General features: G+C 52.3%; 1 protein-coding gene across 2 annotated transcripts in view; it reads right to left on the bottom strand.

Moving 5' to 3' along the window:
* RIMS3 (regulating synaptic membrane exocytosis 3) overlaps positions 1-21,292 on the bottom strand; it is a 38,404-nt gene extending 17,112 nt beyond the window's left edge. The window contains exons 1-2 of one of the 2 annotated variants that reach the window (XM_059689721.1): positions 20,985-21,292; positions 4,556-4,732 (exon numbers count right to left, since the gene is read on the bottom strand). The gene's annotated coding sequence lies outside the window, so the exon portion shown is untranslated. The remainder of the gene's footprint in view (positions 1-4,555; positions 4,733-20,984) is intronic. The other variant, XM_059689722.1, reaches the window with a different exon arrangement.
* Between the last annotated feature and the right edge of the window lie 401 nt (positions 21,293-21,693).

A 21,693-nucleotide genomic window follows, 5' to 3' on the forward strand; every position in this document is an offset into this window, starting at 1 on the left:
GCAGATTTCACTGCTGATGCTGGAGCTCCGAACCACATTCCTGGGGCCTGCAGCCGAGGCTGGATCTGGCTCCCCGTTAAACATGGTCCCAGGGGCGGCAGAGCCTCAGGCAACTCTATGGGGAGATAAAGAGACAAAGGGGGTCCCACTTCAGACCCCTGGGCCCTCTACTGCAGCCACCACTTAGCCGTGTGACCTCGGAGAGATCACCCGGCCTCTCTGAGGTTGTGAGGCTTCAATGAGCAAATAAATGTAAAGAGTGTTCACAGAGTCTGGCTCAATAAATGAAACTATTCTTATTAGCATATCCTGGCTGGAGGGCTTAATGTTTAAATGGCTACCCTGGCATTTGGTGGTAAAGGCAGAGGCTATGGTGTTAAATGTCCCACTCTTGAATTCCAAAGGCCTCTACACTAGTGGTTCTCAACCTTCCTAATGCTGCGACCCTTTAATACAGTTCCTCATGTTGTGGTGACCCCCAACCATAAGATTATTTTCGTTGCTACTTCATAACTGTAATTTTGCTACCGTTATGAATCGTAATGTAAATATCTTGATATGCAGGATGTATTTTTATGGTTACAAATTGAACATAATTAAAGCACAGTGATTAATCACAAAAACAATATGTAATTATATATGTGTTTTCTGATGGTTTTAGGCGACCCCTGTGAAAGGGTTGTCCGACCCCCAAAGGGGTCGCGACCCACAGGTTGAGAACCGCTGCTCTACACACCAGCTGTGTGACCTTGGGACCAGCAACCCGGGGTTTCGGTGAACACTTCAGCAAAACAAGAAGTACAAGCACTTACCTCATAGGATTGTCCTAGGGATTAAATCGGTGCCTGTGAGAGTGCCTGGAACAGCATCAGGCATAGAGTAAACATTCAGTAAGTGTTAGCGATTGCTAATTCACAGCCAATAATGACACCAGGGAGAGCAAAGCTGGCTCCAGCCTGTGCGGGCTGCGAGGAGGTCCTCCTGCTTGAAAGGGAGGGCACAGAGGGGTATGAAGAAGCAGGCAAGAGGCCCGCTCAACTGCACTACGGAGCAGCAGCCACTGTAAGCTCTTTAACCTATTTCCTCACAATCTCTTTTCTATGCATCTACAAAAATAATGGAATTCATACTACAAATACAATTTTATATCCTGGTATTTCTCATTTATCCTTATATCACAAACATTTCCCAATGTCATTAACACTTTGTATAATTTTTTTTAAATAAATGGTTTTTTTAAAATGTTTTTAAAATATATATTTTCATTGATTTTTAGAGAGGAAGGGAGAGGGAGAGAGAGATAGAAACATCAGTGATGAGAGAGAATAATTAATCGGCTGCCTCCTGCATACCACCTACTGGAGATCAAGCCCACAATCCGGGCATGTGTCCTGACTGGAATCAAACTGTGACCTGGTTCATAGGTCGATGCTCAACCACTGAGCCACACTCGGTGGAGGGCTTAATGTTTAAATGTTTTGATGCCCGAACATCCCATTGTATGGAGGTAGCATAATTAACGGAAACATTTCAATATAGTTACTTCTTAGATCAGTTCCAATTTTCTTCTTTCTCTCTCTGTTTCTCCATCCCCCTCTTTCCTTCCCTCCTGTCTTTTAAACAACACAGCAATAAACATCTTTCTACATTGATTTTTTTCTGCTTATTTCCTTAGGATTGATTCCCAGAAATGGAGTGACTAGTTTAAGGGGGTGTGGACACTGCTGGTAGCTTCCCCAACATCCATTCTCTCCCCCTGCTTCCTGACACACCGGTTTTATCCAGTACCACCCCACCACCTGCCTTGATTAGTTTAAGCTAATCAATGAGTGTCAGTCACCTTGGTAACTCTTACTGGTCCATGTGACAAAGTTGGCCTAATCTGATTTAAGGGAAAGATTTGGTTTCCATGATTACAAGAGAGGTAGAGGTCTCTCTCTCTCTCTCTCTCTCTCTCTCTCTCTCTCTCTCTCTCTCTCTGTGTGTGTGTGTGTGTGTGTGTGTAGTGTGTCCTGCTTCCCCTAGGGAAGGCCCAGCCATAGGATGAAGCCAGTGTGCTGAGGGCAGCACAGCACAAAGACAGAAAAGGCCTTGGGCCACCCTAAGCTGGCCTTTCTGTTATGTGAGATAATGTATTTTCCTTTGCTTAAGTCAGTTTGAATCAGGGTTCTCTGTTACATCCAAAAGCATCCTACCTGATACCAAGGGCACAAACATTTTTTGATTCTTGGAATATATTGCTAACTTCCTTTCCAAAGTATACAAATGGACTCCCCCTTAGCTCCATTCAACAAATATTTAAGCCCTTAAACTTCCAAGGCCTCTGTTGAGTGCCAAAGACACAGTAGTGAGCCAGGCCAACTTCACCCTGCCCTCCCAAAGCCTCCACTCCAGGAGGAGATAGATAGTAAACAGCTAATAATGCAATTAAGTATTTCAGGGCGGTTCTGATGAGTGTAGGGGAGAGGACAGGGGGCCCTGGGAGCCACTCTGGGGGCCAGGCGGCAGGCATCTTTGGCTCTGTGTTGTACAGAGATGGGATCTCTGGTATCAGCCCTAGGACTTGGCCGAAAGTCCGATGCTCAGGCCGAGTGTTGGAGAGGAGGCTGCTCTAGCATGCTCTGCGCCCAGTCCTCCAGGCTCTGTCCCGGCCTACAGTGCTTTTCCCAGGGCAGCTCCCTATCCCAGGGCTCAGGGGCACTTTGCTTGACCCTCTGCCCTCAGGTCTGTCATCCTGAGGAAACCCAACTTTTCAAAAGCACAAAGAAAGGGGTGGGCAAGGGAAGGCACCCCTCCAGCTAACGAGGAAGACAGATCCTAGGCAGCTGCAATGGCTGCCTGGTCTTCCGGTCGGTGTGGCTCCTGCGGGCGGGGAATTAGGGCTGCCAGTGGGGATGAGTCAAAGCCGTGTCTTGCCTTCTTTGTGGCTGTCTGGACTGTTCTCACTCACCCTGCGATGTGTGCAGAGCCCCGGATTATATTTCTCCATCCATCCCCCATCAACACTGCAGCTAATGGAAAGTCCCCTGGACTTGGGCCTATGATGATCTCTTCTCTTTACTTTCCAATTCTAGTGCCAGTTGGGGTGTGTTTTGGGGCATCTGCACGGCCTTTTGGTGGATGGTGGGAGAGCGCTTATCTGACACTTTGAATCTGCTACAGCGTAAGCCCAACTTGCTCTTGACAGTATTTGTTAGGTGTGTGGTTATCTCCATGTTGCAGATGAGAAACTGGCTCTCAGAGATGTGGAGGCCTAGCTCATGCCACTCAGCTAAGAAGTGGCAAGGCCTGCACTCGAACCCAGGTCTCCAGTTTCCACAAAGAGTCAGACACACTCTGCAGCCCCTGCCCCTTCAACCCAGAACCCACCCCAACATGTGGGCTTTGCCCTGAGTCTCTGGGCTCTTTGAGAAAACTGCCCCAGAGCAGCCAGACTACAGGACACTCAAGTACACCGCTCCCAGGGGACGAGCAGGTAAGAGGGTAAGGGACAAAATTCCTGACCCTGCCAACCCAGGGACTCATATTTCCTCATGAATAATCCATGGCACCAACAAGCGGGTGGCTTGACATCCAGGACTCTGCACCCTCCAGAGCCACATTCTCAACTTTAACCACCCAGGGGCCTGAGAGCTGATGAGTGCCTGGAGGGCGGAGTCTGTGAGCACACATGCAGGGGCCGGCTCAGGACGGGGCTCTAGTTGCTTCTATGGCAGCCAGTCCAGCTCAAGAAGGACAAGACAGAGAGACAGACAGAGCTGGCCACCTGGCCCCTATGAAGAAGGAAGTCCTACTGCATGGCAACCCCTGAGCCATCAGGCTACAGGGACAGGAAAAGGGCAGCAGGCAGAGGGGGCCGGAAGGATACAGAACACAGAACCTCACGTTCTGGTGGTTTAAAAGGTTGCTGATTGAATGACATCCTTTCCACAGAAATCACTTCAACAATTCCCACCGCTGAGCAGGGCTCTCCTTTCCCAGCCCAGTTTAGGGCACCCCAAGGAAGGGAGTTGTCCCCGGATCCCGTTGGATCAGGGGGCCTTGCTGTCAAGTTCTCCCTGCTGACCCTGCTCTGTGGCTACAGCTGCATCTACAACTATAGCTCAGACTCACCCTCTGGAGCAGCGGTCGCCAACCTTTCGGACCTCACGGACCACCAGTGGTCCGCAGACCACCGGTTGGCGACCGCCGCTCTGGAGGAAGCTGCTGCCCTGGCTGCTGCTCCAACTCCCGCCAAAGCCCCACACTAGCAAGTACCGTCCCAGTTCCCCACCGAACAAGCCTTGTTTTCTTCCCGGCCCTTGATGTTTGGCCGAGGTCTGAGTACCCAGCTGATGAGAATGAGCTCAGGAGTTGAAACTGATTTGCGTCCCTTTTCCATCCTGAGCCTTTCATTTTGCGAAGTTGGAGATCAAGGTCCAGAACGGGAGACACACCCAGTCCCAGAAAGTTGGTGACAAATCAGAGCTCCAACCCAAGGCTCCTAACTCCCAGATTCCACATCACCTGTCAGATGCCCTCCTCACCACTCACCTTAAAGAAAACCCAAACTCACCAAACTGATGACTCTGCGCGTGGTGTTCCACATCACAGGGGGCTGTGCCCCTCCCAGCAGCACTCCCCTAGGGCATTGACAGGAGGCTTCTGTTAACTTCTTCTGGGACACCAGTTTTCAAGAAAGGAGGTGAAGGCAATCAGGGTAGCTCCCAGGAGGAGGTGATGTGATAAGACTCTGGAAGGAAAGAGGAGAGCTTAAAGGAGGGACTAGAGAAGACATCTGTCTTCAGGGGCTTCCAGAAGCTCGTGGAGTAAAAAGACAGACTTTGGACATAGCTGTATGACCTCAGGCAAACCATTTCAACTCTCATTCTGTTTCCTCCTTCATAAAACTGTCCAAACTCCTGGGTCCTCCCCTCTCCCACCACGCCACCCTCCCTCCAGGCCTTTAGGAACCTTTAATATCAAGCTGCTGGAGCTGAAGCTCCACCCACAACTTTAAGACTTCTAATACATGGAGGACTCATGTTAATCAGCTCTAGACCCTATTCTCCCTTCCTCTGTCCACCCCCTGACTAATGGGGTCTGTGTTCCTCCCCAGACACTCTGTAGCTTGCCCAGCAGTCAGGAATGTTGAGGGTAGGTCAGGTGGGGAGCAGAGGGTGGGGACTCCTGACTCCACCCCCAGCCATGTGACCCTAAGCAAGTCACTCAGCTTCTCTGAACCTCCATCTCCTCGTCTATAAAATGCACCTACTGGCCACCTGGACCCAGCTGGACTCCCAGGCTGGACTGGGGAGCAGGTGAGATCATGAGGAGCAGGAAAGCATAGTGATTAAAAACCCAGGCTGGTTTGGCTCTGTGGATAGAGTGTCGACCTGCGGACGGAAGGGTCCTGGGTTTGATTCCGGTTGAGGGCACATGCCCGGATTTCGAGCTCAATCCCCAGTAGGGGGTGTGCAGGAGACGGCCAATCGATGATTCTCTCTCATCATTGATGTTTCTATCTCTCTCTCCCTGTCCCTTCCTCTCAAAAATCAATAAAGATACATTAAAAAACATTCAACAACAACAACAAAACACAAAAAACCCAGGCTTTGGAGGCAGACAGACTTAGTTCAAAACCTAGAACTGCCATTTATAAGCTGTATGACACAGGGACATTTGCTTAACAAACCTCCTGAGCCTACCCTTCCTCATCTCTAAATGACAGCCTTAGGATTCTTAGCTGAAATACTATAAAATAAGGATTGGTCCGTGTTAAATGCTCACTTGGGCAGTTACATTCTTACTACTCATAAGGGTGCCTTTGTAAACGGCAAAGAACTGCACAGGTGTTAGTGCTTATGGGTCTGGATTACACACCAGATGCAACCACTTCACGAGGAGGCTCAGAGAACAACAGGGTCACCTCCCACTCCAGCTCTGGGTGCTTCCCGAGTGTGGAAGCGCTGGGTCCCTGTGCCTCTCAGTGGAGTGGGAGCTGCCATGTGAGGCTGTGCTCTCTTTTGCCAGCATCTTCATGCCTGGGCCCTCGCTGGATGCTGGACCTGGCATTTGAGACCCCTGCCCCAACCCCAATCCAGTGCCAGGGCTGCGCACTACATCACCCATGCCTCTGTCAGAGGCCAGTGCCTGCATCCACAGAAGGGGAGAGGAGTTCCCTTGTTTCTAGAATTTCCTTTCCCCCTCAGGGACATACTGATGGGTGAGAGGGCTGGTTCGTGGTGGAGAGGAAGGCTGGGCTGAAGGAGCACACCCAGCCTGAGTGGGGAACACTGTGCCCGCTCTTCTCCTGATTGGGTAACCGTTATCTCCCCCAAGCAGGCTCGCTCTCTCTCTCTCTCTCTCTCTCTCTCTCTCTCTCTCTCTCTCTCTCACACACACACACACACACACACACACACACACACACACACACACCGGGAGAGACAGGGCACAGAGTTTCAAATTTGTGATCACAGGCCATACAGGCCCACACAGGTGATACGCACTTAAAGACACAATCACATGCACACATACCTTTAAAATACTCAGCCACACAAAGGCACACAGCCCGGCCAGGATTGCTCAGTGGTTGAGCATTGACCTATGAATCAGGAGGTCATGGTTCAATCCCTGGTTGGGGCACATGCCCAGGTTGTGAGCTCGATCCCCAGTAGGGAGCATACAGGAGGCAGTCAATCAATGATTCTCTCTCAACATTGATGCTTCTATCTGTCTCTCCCTCTCCCTTCCTCTCTGAAATCAATAAAAATATATTTAAAACGCGCGCGCGCGCGCACACACACACACACACACACACACACACACAAACAAAGGCACACAGAAGGAGACACACTGATAGCTACAGGCCTTCACACAACCACATCTACACACACACACACACACACACACACACACACACATACACACATGCTCCAGCCCCAATCTCACCCACCTGGCCCCCATCCCAGCAGGCCGGACAAAGGAGCTCATCGGTGAGGTTTGTGGTGAGGAGATGAGAAGGCTGGCAGGGAGCAGCTGCTGTCACCATGACTACCGAACTGACCCACTTCTTCTCCACCCAGCCTGGCCCACCCCATCACACACAGTAAAGGGGCAGCCCTCTGAGGGTGTGGTAAGGGATGGATTGAGCATAAGATAGGCTGCGCCCTGCATGGGAAGGCAATATCCAGACATCCCTTGAGGAGAGCAGGGTGCTAAAGAGATGGCCCCTGCGAGACCTAACCCCTGGTCTCCCCCAGCATCAGGGTCTCTGGCCTCAGGGACCCACATGGGTCATGCACTTGCCCTGGACACATTCTCAGACACAGTTCTCACAGCAGGGCAGGGTGTGGAGTGGCCAGGCCCAAACCTGTGTCCCCCAGACTCCAAGGACTCAGGACATACATAGTGAGGCAGACTCAGAGCTGGGTGAGCCCTGTGTCCTGTTGGGAACGAGGTTCCTGAGGGCAGGGCTTGCCTGCCCCCCTCAGGCCAGGGGTTGCTCGGGCTTGGCCATGCATCTACCCTCAGAGACGGGGACAGGGAGGAACAACAAGCCCTCAGACAGCTCAGTCTTGTGAAGCAACAGCTCACAAAGCAGAATGAATCACTCCTGTGTGACAGCCTCCCGTAGCTCCCCACTGCCTTCAGGAGAAAGTATAAACCCCTCACCAAGGCCTACGGGCCAAGTGACCCAACTCACCCCGTGCTCTTGCCCCTCCTCTGTATTCCAGTCACACTGGCCTTCTTTTCATGCCTTTGTCAGCAGTCTGCCTGGAGTGCTCTTCTCCAGCCAGCCTCCACCCTCCTGCTCTGAGGCCCCGATGTCTGCTGCACTGCCTGGGCCTGGCTGATCCCTCCGCATTGCTCAGTCCCAGTTTGAATGTCATTTCCTAGGAGAGTCTCCCCAGATGAGGTGAGTCCCATGTCATGCTCCCCTAGACTCTGTACTGTCCCTGCCTGTTGTGGGTTGCATTGTGTCGCCACACAAAAGATATGTTGAGGCCCTAACCCTGGTATCTCAGAGTATGACCTCAGAATAGGGTCATTGCAGATCTGATTAATTAGGTTGAGATCATTCTGGAGTACAGTGGATCTGTAAGCCAATATGAACAATGTCCTTATAAGAAGCTAGCCATGGCCCGGCCAGTGTGGCTCAGTTGGTTGAGCATTGTCCCATGTACCAGACTGCCAGTTTGATTCCCGGACAGGGCTCATGCCTGGGTTGCAGGCTTGGTCCCCAGTAGGGGGCATGCAGGAGGCAGCCAATTGATGTTTCTCACATCGATGTTTCTATCTCTCTCTCCCTCTCCCTTCCTCTCTCTGAAATCAATAAAAACATATTATATATATATGTAAAAAAGAAGCTGGCCATGTGAAGACAGAGATATCTAGGGAGAAAGCATTGACAATGGAGGCAGAGATTAGATGATGCAGCAACAAGCCAGGGCTGTCACCCAAATCCTGGAGAGAGCCATGGAACAGTGTCCCTCAGAGCTCTCAGAAGGAACCAACCTGGCCAACACCTGGATTTGGGACTCTATAGTCTCCAGGATTGTGAGAAAATAAACGTATGTTGTTTAAGCCATCTAGTCTACTGCACTTTGTTACAGCTGCCCTAGGAAACTAACACACTGTCATTCCTAACTTGTTCAGGGCCTGCCTCCCACACCCACACCCCCACCCCCTGGCTGTGAGCTGCTTAGAAATAGGAGCCACTTCGTCTTCTCCGTCCTAAATCCCCAGTGCCTGGCACAGATCTGGCATATAGTAGGGCTCTGTAAATATTTGATGAATGACTGAATGGTGACCTAAAATAAATATGAAATTAACTGTATTTATAACTGGGTAGTAGAATTGTAATTCATTTTTATTTCCTTCATGTGACATACTATGTTTTTTAAAGTTACCTCTTTAGAAATGGTATTAACGTTATCGTCAAGAAAAAACTAATTACATATTTTTATTTGCAAAATGTACATTAAAATAACAGACATTTATACCACTGTGCATTTTGTTAAGAGGGAAAAGTTCTGCTTTATGCTTGATAACTGCTTTTTTATTGATTAATTGATTCTTCTTTATGTCACCAGAGTGCTTTCCGGCATCAGATTTACAGAGTTCGAGCTCTGGGGACTTGTGAAACATAGGCTCCAGGCGGAAAGGATCCAGGCAGACTATGCATGCTTCTCACCGCCTGTTACCCACTGCCTCTCAGAGCTGGTGGGATCGGGCCAGATGTGGCACCTGGCACCTGACAGGGCTGCTAGACTTGTCACTTGATAAGGCCACCAGCCCCAGCCAAAGACACTCCCAAACAAAAGTAAGCTCCTCCCCTCCGTGAATGCACAGCCCAGTGCCTCTCAAATTTAAATGTGCACGTGAATCACCTGGGCGTATTGTTGACATGCAGATTCTGATTCCATGGGCCGCAGGTGGAACGTGGGATCCTGCATTTCTTACAAGCTCTCGAGGCACTGAGAGACAAAGATAACATTCTCTGGTTGTTCTGCAGAAGGAGTGAACTCTTCCAGATGGGGAGACCAGAGAAGGCATCACGGGGCAAAGCACTGCAGAGCACCTCAAAAGATAGGGGGGTCTGGAGAGGTTGAGGTGGCAGGAAAGAGGTGGGAACTACCTGGGAAGATCCAGAGAGAAAACTTTAGGTTCAGAGACTGGTGCAGTTGGCATGGAAAGTAAGTACAACTGTGAAGAGAGGGCTGGAAAGGTAGGCTGGGAACAGCCAATGACGGGCTCCGAATGAGGGCCGAGAGGCTGGCTTTAATCCTGGAGGGAGTGAAATCTGACATGACTTAGATGCAGTGTCTTACAGAAATCAATCTGGCACTGAGTGCAGAATCAGAAGAAAGCCTGACAGCAGGAAGAGCAGTCAGGAGGCCGGTAAGAAGGGCTGCACTGCTTCATAGTGCAGGTGTCGAGGAAAAGATGCCCAGGAGTCACGGGAGGGCTTGGGGGCTACCTGGAGTTAGTGATGGGACAAGGTTGGGGAGAGGGGGAAAACCAGAATCCAGAATGATTTACAGGAAGGATGGTAACTGAGAGGTACCGTCAGCAGAGCCTGAGGCCCCGGAGGAAAAAGTTGGCTTAAGGGGAAGATGAGTCCCCATTTTAGATATGATAAGTCTGAGGTAATACTGCAACTCCCACACGGAGGCGTTGGGCTGGTAAGCAGATGCACTGGAGCTCAGAAGGGCAATGTGCGTGGGCAGGTTTTGGGTATGTTCTCCAGAGGGAAAACTGGGATACCTCAGAAGGAGAACGCCCAGAGAAGGGTATATAGAGTGAGGAAAGGGCCAGAGATAATGCCCAGAGTTAGGAGGAAAATGAAATCCATTGAAGGGTGGAGAATCAGTGGTTAAAAGTGGGGGAACTCAGAGAAGATGCATGAGTACACAGATGGCCAACCTGGAGACCCCACTACGCCCTGACACTGGGACCAAGGCCTGCCCAGCCCAGCCCAGGATGCAGGAGGGAGGCCGGGGAGCACCCTTACTCTCTCCTAGGAGCAGGGGAAGTCCAGGCCTGAAAATGAGCACAGCTTGAATGGAAAGAAGACTTTGGATGGGTATAGAAAGGGGCTAGATCCCCTGGGGAGGTCCAGGATGCAGGAGGATCCCAAGGGGCCTGGGGCCCCCAAGCACTTATTCTGGCTCAGCCCAAACTCAGAAGGACAATCCATCCAGCCAAACGCACACACAGGACGGAGTCACACCCAGGCAGCTACAGAACCCCTCCCCCGGGGGAGGGCAGGGAAGGTGGGGGAAGAGGCCTTCGGAACAAAGCCGTATTTCCAGGGAGTATGTACTTTATCAGTCCACTAGGAGAGTGAGCAGAGACACTACTAACAATCACACAAGGACCACAGGTGTAAACTAGGACTATCCCAAGCAAATCCAGCTGGGTCCGTGGTTGGCAAACTGTGGCTCACGAGCCACGTGCGGCTCTTTGGCCCCTTGAGTGTGGCTCTTCCTAAGCCCTAGGAGTATCCTAATTAAGTTAATAACAATGTACCTACCTATATAGTTTAAGTTTAAAAAATTTGGCTCTCCAAAGAAATTTCAATCGTTGTACTGTTGCTATTTGGCTCTGTTGACTAATGAGTTTGCCGACCACTGAGGTGGTCATCCTAGCCCTGGGAATCCTGGATCTCAACACAATACCCATTTGGTCCCTGCTCCTCCTAGATGAGGTGGTGGAGTTAACAGACAGGCTAGCTCATCCTCGGAGGCAGGCCTCCTCCAACTCCCCACGCCCCCAGCCCTGGCTGAGGGCGCCAGTGGATGGGAAAGTTTCTCTGCCTCCCAGCCCCGCCCCAGTCTGAGCTCTGAAGCCCCCGTGGGGAGACACAGCAGCACCAAGGACAGCAGCCAGCGTGGCTCGCTCCCGCGCTACCCGTCTTTTTTTTTTTTTTTTTTTAATTGCTGGGGCGCCGCTAGGCCTGATCAATATTTCATGGGGGTAGGGGCTCGGGTTACTAGCTTCACGCCAAGCTGGAAGGCGCCGCCTGCGCCTGCCACCAGCTCTGGGGACCCTCCTTGGGAACTCAGCACACCCGCAGACCCAGCCCAAGCAGACAATGTACTCCCATGTACTCCCATTTTCCCAACACCTCTCTGCTCCCTCCCACCACGTCCCTTTCCAGGGCACAAAGACCCACGTGCACAGCACACACCTTCAAGCAGCCACTCAGATACACCACATAGCCAGACACACACTGTACAAACACGACAGCATACACAAAACAACAGGCACACCGCACCCAGCAAGCAACTAACCTACACACACACACACACACACACACAAATATGCCTTACATACACACTACATGGAGATGCATTTGCCACAGACCCATGTGCACATCACACACAGACACATGAGACACCCTGCCACACACACTGCACAAAAACTCATGCATGGAGAACCTCAGACACAGGACCCAAAGATGCCTCTACCACAGACACACAATCACACAGCCCACACACGAGGCCATGGTCACACGCACACACATACAATATCTCTCACGGAGACCCCCAGACATGTCATCCAGAGCTACATTCACCACAGACACAAACATCACACGCACATATACATACAAACTTAAACTCTCTCACACACATACACATGCACATACAATATGCCTTCACGGAGACCCTCAGACATTCACCTTGAATATATACTAGTAAGCACATGCCCTGCACTACAAGGCCCCTGCCCCCTCCTGGAGCCCAGGCCTGCGCTCCCACTGCGAACATGGGACTGGGGCGGGACAGGCAGCTGTTGGGCCCTGTGGATAAACCCTGGGGCCTCCCAGGGTCAATGCTCAATCCTCAGGAGCAGGCAGTCAGCAGCACAGAGGTGGGGCAGGTGAACAGAGACCTTTGAGACCCCAAACCCTCCTGACTTCTCTGTCTCTAGGCACCAAGTTCTGGGGCATGAAGCTCTGGGGACAGCCTTACTGCTCCCTGGGACTCCAGCCTTTGGGAGGTCCTGAGACCTGTGTTGTGCATGGAGACCAGGAGACTGTTAAGCCTGCAACACCTGTTCCCCCAGGAGTGCCCAAGGCCTGATTCAGACAAGGGGGCATCCTACCCCCATCCAGACACCTCAACTCCAAGAGCCCCCCAAGCAGGCTGAGGGAGCAGTGGCACAAATCTCCTGTCTGCAGGCACAATCATGGCAGGATTCTCTGAAAGAAAGCCAAGCCAGAGCACAGGGCGAGGGGAGGACTGCAGGCTGGCGCAGCAGGGGGTGAGGGAGAGGTGGCAGGCACCTTCCAGATTATCTAGGCCAGAGGTCGGCAAACTGCGGCTCGCGAGCCACATGCAGCTCTTTGGCCCCTTGAGTGTGGCTCTTCCACAAAATACCACCTGCGGGCGCACATGTACAGTGCGATTGAAACTTCGTGGGCCAGGCACAGAAGTCGGTATTTTGTGGAAGAGCCACACTCAAGGGGCCAAAGAGCCGCATGTGGCTCGCGAGCCGCAGTTTGCCGACCACTGATCTAGACAATGGTCCTCAACTCTGCCATCCCCTGTACCACATCCCGATTTTGCGTTATCTGCAGAACACTGTGTGCCCCCCTCCATGGTCTCTACATACTCCTGAGGTGTTCATTATTTTCTTCAAATTTACACTTTTAACTTAAAAGCATTTACTTTAATTAGAAACTTAGTGTTACCACTGTAAATAGAGAGCCAATATCACTTTTAATAACTAGAAAATGGCAGTAAAATAAATACAGTATTAACAAAGCGGTATTATTTAATTTTAGCTAATTGAGCTGCCAGTCAAGATCTCTTTGTTACAAAGCGGAGGGCAGCAAGCATTGGAAAGTTGGTAAAGACACACTAGCACTACATGACACTTTCTCCTGGCGACAACCTTGGACTTGATAAAGTTGAAAGGGAACCCACTTTCTCACTATGTGAGCCAATGCCATGGAATGGCAGGTCCACGAGCCACCGAAAGTCATCTCAGGTCCCACTCCCCACACTGGGAAGCTCTAGCCTTGTCTGCCTCCTGCAGGAGTTTGGGCACAGTGACCAGCTGGCACTCCATTGCCACAACCCATTCTGGTCATGACAATCCTTAGAAAGTGCTCAGCTCTTTCCTATTTACAAACTTCAGTTCTTTCCTATTTACAAACTGTCCTTACACCCAACTCCCAATACCAGACTTGCATCAGGAATTATCATGCCCATTTTTTAATGAGAAATTTGAGGCTTCAAAAGGTTAAGAGACTTATCCAGAGTCACACAGCTACACGGGGTAGGCCTACGAGTAGGTGACGCTCAACTTCCACCCAGATGCACTTTCTGCTCTACCTGCATCCGTCTGTCCCACATTCAGGAGCCCTTGCTCTGAACTGACCGATGCTGGGCACAGAGGGAGGATGGATCCTGGTATCTGCCTGGTATCTGAGGCTCTCACAGTCCCGAAAGGCAAACAGGCAAGTGGATAAGCAGCTGAAGTTAAGAGACGTTAAGAGTTTTTACTCTGGCATCACACTGCTGTGTGTCCCTAGCCTGCAAATGTCACCTCTCTGAACCTGAGTTCCATTGTCTGCAAAATGGGTATTATTATACCCATTATAGGGCATGAAGATTAAATGAAATAATGCATGTGCATAATGTCCGGCACAAAGTGCTCAAAAGTATTTATTACTAGAGAAGTACAAAGAATAGAATTAATACAGGCAGAGAATAACTGAGTGGGGAAGGGGGAGCAGGCCTGGCATGGTTCTTCACTGAGGAAAGAAAATGATCTTAGTCTTAGAGGATAAATGTGACTGTTTTGGTAGGAGAACAGTCCGATTGCTCATGCCCTCCTCCTCCCTCTGTCGCCACTCCAAAATTCAAGATCTCAACTCCCTCTGTCTCTGCTCAGGCCTCTGACATGTTCTTCAGAGTCTGCCTGGGCACTGCTGCCCCAGGTAAAGACTCCCCTATAAGTCACAATGCCCAGTCTGTTTCCTCCAGCTGCTGTTCAGATGGAAGGCGGGGGGCCAGGCCCACCCTGGCACGCTAAGGATTCTAGCAGAAATATGTTCCCTGATAGCAAAGACCCCCACTATCTCTGAGGACGTTAAGAGACATGGTTGCATGTCTGACTTTGTGATCCTTCCCAGCAGGCTGCCATTGATTGGACCAGGGTGGGCACCTGACCCACTCAGAGCCAATCTGATCTTCTGCAAGTTTGGGCTTGTATCTGTCAAGTCCTGAAAGTGGCTGGAACCGAGGGGCACAATACAGGAAGTATAGGTAGCCCTGTGTCTGGAAAAGCAGCGAAAACCTGGCCTGTGGAGACAGAAAGGTAAAGGCAGACAATAAGGTTGCTTTCATTTCCCCTGGCCTGCCGGTCCCACTTCCCAAAGGCTAATGCTTTTTCTGGCCCTCAGTTCCCAGGAATCCCTTGTGTCCTCGTAATAAACCCCCTGTATGACTGAAGCTGGCTTGAGTGAGTTTCTGTACACAAGCAAAGACCTAATTAAGATAGGGAAGAAGCTGGGAGCTAGAGAACCAAAGGTGATCAATCCTGAAGTAAAATAACCATGGTGCCTGCATGGGGGGAGCTCGGTTTAACAGGGGACAGGAGGGAGAGATGCAGACACAGTACAGATGCGGCCGAGGGAGGAGGGCTAAGTCTGCCTGGGGAGGGCCGGGAGGGTTCCTCAGAGGCTTCACTGCAAAGGTGGCAGCTGAGCTGGTTTTGAAGAATAAAGGACTTTCTCCAGGGAGACAACACAGGGGTGGGGAGGCATTACAGGCAGAGGAACAGCAAGTGCTGAGGCACAGAGGCATAGAACAGCCTGCTGTGTTAGAGGAACTGCCAGGGGTTCAAAGTGTGGTGGGGGAGCAGGGGAGATGAGGCTGGAGTCACGCAGATCACAAAGGGCTTTGAACACCATGCTAAGAAGCTACCGGAATGAGGAGCTACCGGAATTATTTTAAGTAGCAGGGGGTGACAGGGTCAGCTCTGTGTTTTAGAAAGATGGCTCTGTGGCTGTAATGAGAAAGGGCTGCAGAAGGCAGGCCAGGAAGGGATGCTGAGAGGTCAGTGAGTTTGCTAAGCAATGATTCACCTATTCCTTCATTCACTGAACAACTCACTGCGTACCTACTATGTGCCGGGGCTAGGCAAATCAGGACTCCTGACCCAATGGAGTTCACAGTCTAGCAAGAAAGAGAGACAAGGAAAAAGCAATTCAAGTGTAATGAGTGTCATGGAGAAGAACGAGGTCCCGCGGAGCGGGACGGTGTTCAGTTTCCGCTTTTCAGGCTTTGCAGCGGAAATGGTGTTTGAGCTGGTATCTACAGGATAAAGAGAAATAAGCAGGGCACCAGAGGAGGAGTGTATTTCAGGGTGAGGGGACATGTGTGAAGTCCTGCAGCTGAGGGAGAGGGATAATCGTGCAAAATGATACAAAAAGATCGGCAAGGACCAGATCACGCAAGGCCTTGTAAATGACATCAGAGATCGGCTTTTATTCCAAGCAGTCTTGGAAGGTCTTAAGCAGGGAAATGATATAAACATTTATGTTTAGAAGATCACAGTGTGAAAAGTGAAATGAAGCGAGGCAAGAACAGAAACATCACGTGAGCAGCTTAGGAGGCTGTCACAGTGGTCCAGGTGAGGGTTAATGGTGGTCTGGAAGGAGGGGGTGGGGCAGGCAGAGGGATGACAGATTCGTAAGATATTCAGAACCAACAGGACTTGCTGAGGATTGGCTGTGGGATGTGGGGGTGAGGTGTCCAGGAGAACTTCCAGCTTTCCAGCTTGAGCAAGTGGGTGGGAGGTGGTGGCAGAGAAGAGCTGGGGACACTGGAGGCAGAGCAGGTGCCTGCAGATGGAGCTGTGGACCTAGGTTGGGACCTGAGGTTGATTGTGTCACATCTAAATGTGGCCCAGGAAGCAGTTATAACGGCAAGTCTTGAGCCCAGAAGAGATAAAGTCAGTAGAGTAAATGAGATTACCTGGTGGTGGGGTAGAGCGTGCAATAGAGTAAGAAAAGGGGCCCGGGTAGCTCTGAGAAATCATGATAGCAGCAGGGCCCGGGGGCAGAGTGACGGGGAGTTCTGGGCTTAGAAAATCAGAACCATGAAATCCAAAGGGTACTTGGCTCAGGCCTGGGAGGCATCTGGCTTCGGTCCCACCTTTCCTGGCCAAGCATGACGCCTCGGCACAGGCACTTCCCAGCTGAGACAGCCCTCCCTTCCCCACCGCATCTTCCTCCTTGGCGAAGTCCAAGTTATCCTTCGGACCTAGCTCAGGGGGCCCCTCTCCCTAGTTGACGACTTCCCTGATCTCGGCATGCGCTCTGTGGTCCAACAACCTGGGTTTGAATCCCAGTTCTGCCTCTGGATGGCTGTGTGACTTTGGCCAGGAAACGTAACCTCACTGTCCTCGTCTACACTACAGAAATAACAGTAGTACCTACCTCATCGGGCTGTGTGAAGATGAGCATGTAACGTGCTTAGCGGAGAACCTAGCACACAGTAAGCACTAAATAAATGTTACTATTATTAACATCACACCCACTTTGGGACAGTTAGTCATGTCCTCCACCTTGTGCCTCCTCCACTTCGGAACTATTTGCAGGCCGGGGTCCCTCCCTGGCTCTTCCTACCCAACTTGTGGGGCGGTATAATGCAGGGCCCAGTGCTAAACCAAAATGCGGGACTCCTTGTTCAAAATTATTAAGAATTTTAAAATTATTAAGAATTATTAAGACAGCAGAATATTAAGGCAAGTGTGGGATCCTTCTAAGTGGGATCCTTCCTGTGCAACCAGAGACTCATGAAACCAGCCCCGTCCTTGCACCCAGCCGGCCCCGGGCCTGGGCCTGGTCCAAGTAGGTGTCAACCTTCATGCAATAGAGTAAAAATGCCAGCTGACAACTGAAATGGTTTCGTGCTTTCCCTCTGGAATTTCATTGTATCCTTCCCATAGAGAGATAACATCAATCCCCTTTTAGAGTCTAGGACATTGGAGTTCAGAGACGGGGTGTGCCTTCCAGCTGGAATGTGAACATAGGGTAGTTGGCTCCAAAGCCCTGCCCAGTGCCCTCTGGCTCCACAGGGAGGTCAGGAGAACCTGACCCCGAGGGATGAATTTCGTCAACAAGACCCCGAGGGAGGGAACTGGAGGGACAGGGACTGGTCCCCTCCCTCCTGGGATGAGCCACATAAACAACCAGCTCCCTGGGCACCAGGGCTGCTGCAAAGGGAAAGGGGTAGGAGAAGGCAAAAGGTCACTCCTGAGAAGGTTGTGCCTGAGGGCCATAGACCCCTGCCCACACTCTCTGGAAATCAGACCCCTGTCTCCTCTGCTTAAAACTGTTCAGAGACCGCCCTTGGCCTCAGGGCTGTTCCCAAGTCTTTATATCCTGCTAGACCAGGGAGTTCTGGCCTGGCTGTGTTGACACCTGCCCCCTCTCTACTCTCTCCACCGTTGTCATCCCCCTCCCCACCACACCAAGGCTGTAGCACACAACATCCCCTTTCCTCATCACCTCTTTGTCTCAACTCCTTGTCACCCTAGGATTCCTGAACTCCCCCCCCCCCCCTTTCAACACACATCACCTGCTCTGGGCTGTTTCCTGGCTAGAATGCAGGCGCCCGGAGGCAGGGCCTGCCTGGCTCATAGGACTTGGTACATCAGGTATCTGAATGTAACCCTCTGCAACAAAGGCGGGGGGGCTCTGCACTCTCTCTCCTGCTCTCCACTCCTCCCCAAATGTCCTTTTCTTGTCCAGGCATCTTGAGCCCGAAGTGTGAGGAGCCCAAACTTGCAAAGGGAAGAGAATCATCATGCAGTATGCAGCCCCCAGCTGCCAGCTCGGGGCTGGGTGCTGTGCCTCCAGATAGTACATTTAATCCCTCAAGAACCTTCCATATGGGGGTGGGGCAGTCTGGGTGTAAATTATTCCTATTTCCCAGGTTGCTCACCAAGTGCTCGAGACCACTTGCCTGGAATGGTAACAGAGCCTGGGAGTGGAGGACGCCACATTTGAACCCAGGACTGTAAGTATCTGGTGTCCTTTCTGCCCCTGTGACTTACTGTTCCCAGCCAGCTCACCTCCAACCTCAGAGCAATTGTTCCTTACCCATGCCCCTCAGTTCACCACCTCCCCGCCCCCGCCCCCGCCAGCACAGCTCCTCTGTTGGGTCAGCAAAACACCAGTGTAGAGGCTAGTGTAGAAATCACTCCTCCCCTGGGTCAACAAAATGCCATTGTGGGAGAAATACCCACCCCAGGTCAGCCAAACACTAATGGGGGAAGACACCCCCATTGTCAGCAAAGTGCAGGTACAGGAAGCACATCCTACACCCCCAGTCAGCAAAAGGCCAGTGTGAGAGACACCTCCCTTTACCCACCTCTGCCTGGGCCCACAACATAGGCTTGGGGTACACAGATAGAGTCCTCCGAGGTGCTGCTCCTGGGGTGGGGGAAGGCAGGATAGCTGGGGCTGCTACTGTTGCCTGGGGGTGGGGGGAGGTGGGGAAGTCTGCGGCTGGGGAGTGGAGGGGGGGGTGAGAGTTCTCACATGGCACTAATGAAATCAACCACCAGCCTGCCCCCTCCCCTCCCACCTCTCCCCTACTCCCCAGGGACCCTCCAGGCTCCAGCTGATGCAATGCCCAGGCCCAATAATTGTTTTCTTCCCTCTTTAAAGGGCCAGCTGCTGGTGCAGCAGCAGACATCACCCTGACCCTTGACAGACCCCACAGAGCTTAGCACCCGGTTAGGGATAGGGGGAGCTCAGAAAGGAGCAGCTCAACCCTGGGTTCTGCAGAGTAAAATCCAATTAATGTCCAGAGGCCAGAAGTGTCTGTGAGCAAGATGGGAGGGAAAGATAATAAGACAGAGACAGTGCTCCCAGGAGAGCACATGCCCTGAGGCAGGGACCTTGGTCCCTGCTGGGTCCTCAGCACCTGACTCCTGCCTGCCTGTCCTGTCAAGTCCTTGGCACAGGAGTTACTCCTGAGTTCAGCAGTTATCATACTGAGCTTCCCTGAGTTCCAGGCACTGTGCTAAGCAGCTTAAAGCCACCATTTTATTTACTCCTCCCAGCAGACTTAGAAGGTGGGTCTGTTTTACTGAAGGAGGCTTAGAGAAAGGAAGTGATTTCCTGAATAGCACATAGCCAGAAAGTGGCACAGCCTGGGTTTGAAGCCAAGTTTGCCCAACTCTGGGCTTCATAGCCTGCAGAGAGTGGTCAGTTTCAAACCCCAGGGCTGGAGATCCCGAACCAGGTAGCCTGGCACAGAGGGCAGGGATGGGGTCTGTGGATCCTAAATAGGCTCTGAAGGCCACGTGTACTTGGTTTAAACACAGATTTCACAGACCCCTTCCTCAACCCCCCTATTTCCCCCAAGAGAATGCCCCATTAGGTTGCCCACATACCCCCAGGGACAGTTGGCAGCTGCCTGATTACAGACTAATTGGTGGCTGCTAGCAACTGTGGGACTTGCTAGTTAACCTCTTGGTGACCAGGCCTAGCCCAGAAAGGCCCTCTACCCACCACTTCAGTCCCTAAACCCAAGGACCCTAGACTTATGTCATCATGGGCAGAAGGCTTCCTCTCTACACCCAGACAGCACCCCAGCCCATAGGACCACCTCCAAACAGCTCCCAGGTGGCCGTGCCAGCCACCACCCCTTGTTCTCTGGCCTTGGGTATGGCCTTGCCCACCCCATCCAGGACCATGGGAGCTATGGGTCCTTCCTAGGTTTCCAGGCCCAGGATACTGGGAAGTAACCCACTCCTCAGGGTTGGGTTGTCCAGAGAAAGCGATGTGGGCGTGGGCCCAGGTAGCCTGGAGGCCAGCCAGTGGAGATACCTTCCCCTGAGTGAGAGTGCCCAGGTTGCTCACCAAGGGTTTTGCCAAGCTTCCCCAAACCCTGGACTTCCCACTGTGGACCAACTGCCTTTCCCAGCTTCCCAGAAGCTCTCTCTTCCACCCTAGGACTGGGGTGAGCACTACCCTTTTTCTTTCATAGACTGGAGGGTCCTCTAGGCACTACAATGGTGTCTCACTGGGAGGAAAGAGTGGCTGCTTCTCAACCAGGGCACAGGCAGGAGGGAGGAAGGCAGGCTGCCATCCAGCTCCCTTTCCAGGAGGAATTTTAAACACTTTCCAAAAATGCCATGCGAGGCAATGCTGTTGAAGACCAGGGCCCCAGATGCTCCCAGCTTCAGCAAAAAACTCAAGACTCTGGAGCCCCCTGCTGCATTTCCAGGCTTCCCCAAATGCCCTATGCTCCCCTCTTATACCTGAGCCCCCACCCCAGAGCCATCACACACACTGTGCTCATCCCACCTCCTCCCCGGCTTTCGCCCCCCCAGACCGTGCAAGCTCACATCCCTACGTGGCGCCTCCCGGCTGGAGCCCCCCTCCCCCCGCCCGGGTGGTCCCTCAGACCTCTGCAGCCCTCTCCCCACGTCCACTTCCAGGCGCACAAGGCCTACCGACTTACCAGGGGTGGGGCTGGGGTCCATACAGGGAGGGGTCTCCGGTGGCCAAGGAGGCTCTGAAAGGCGGGGCAGGTGCTGCCCTGGGACCCCGCCCCGCGGACCCGGCGGTAGGCGCGGCCCGGTCCCGGGCGGGCGGAGGACTCAGCGGGGGGTAGGGGCGCGGGGCGGGGCGGGGCGGCGAGAGAAGCTCACGGGGGCATCGCCTGCCACCGGGCCGGGCAGCTCTGCTCCGTCTGCCTGCGTTGCCGGCTCCGCAGCCACCAAGATTCTCAGCCACCGCCGGGTGCAAAGCCCAAGCCCGGGCTGGCGGGAGGCGAAGAGGGAGGCGGGGCCTATTGGGGGCGGGGCATAAGGCGGGTGGGGCCACGGGGAGGGCGGGGTCAACCGGTCTGGATTTAATGGTGGGCGGGGCCTAGTGGAATCCAGGGAGTCTGGGTTTGCCCGGTTGAAGGCCACCTAAGCTAGTAAGGCCTCTAAGGGGGCGGGTATAGAAGATGCCTCAAGCCTCTCTACATCCCTCGGACACTCCCACCTCATACCTTCCCTCCTCTGCACCACAACCTCGTTTAGTTCTTTCTCAACCTTCCTTTTCTTTGGGGTACCTCAATGGCACCGTGGTACCCCTGTCCCACCCTGAACCAGACCCAGTAACGTCAGACGATGAGAGAAGGAGGAAGTGGCTTACAAGCATCAAACCCAATTTACAGATGG

This window comes from Myotis daubentonii, chromosome 3 (assembly GCF_963259705.1).
Source record: "Myotis daubentonii chromosome 3, mMyoDau2.1, whole genome shotgun sequence".
In the NCBI taxonomy this organism is placed as follows: Eukaryota; Metazoa; Chordata; class Mammalia; order Chiroptera; family Vespertilionidae; genus Myotis; species Myotis daubentonii.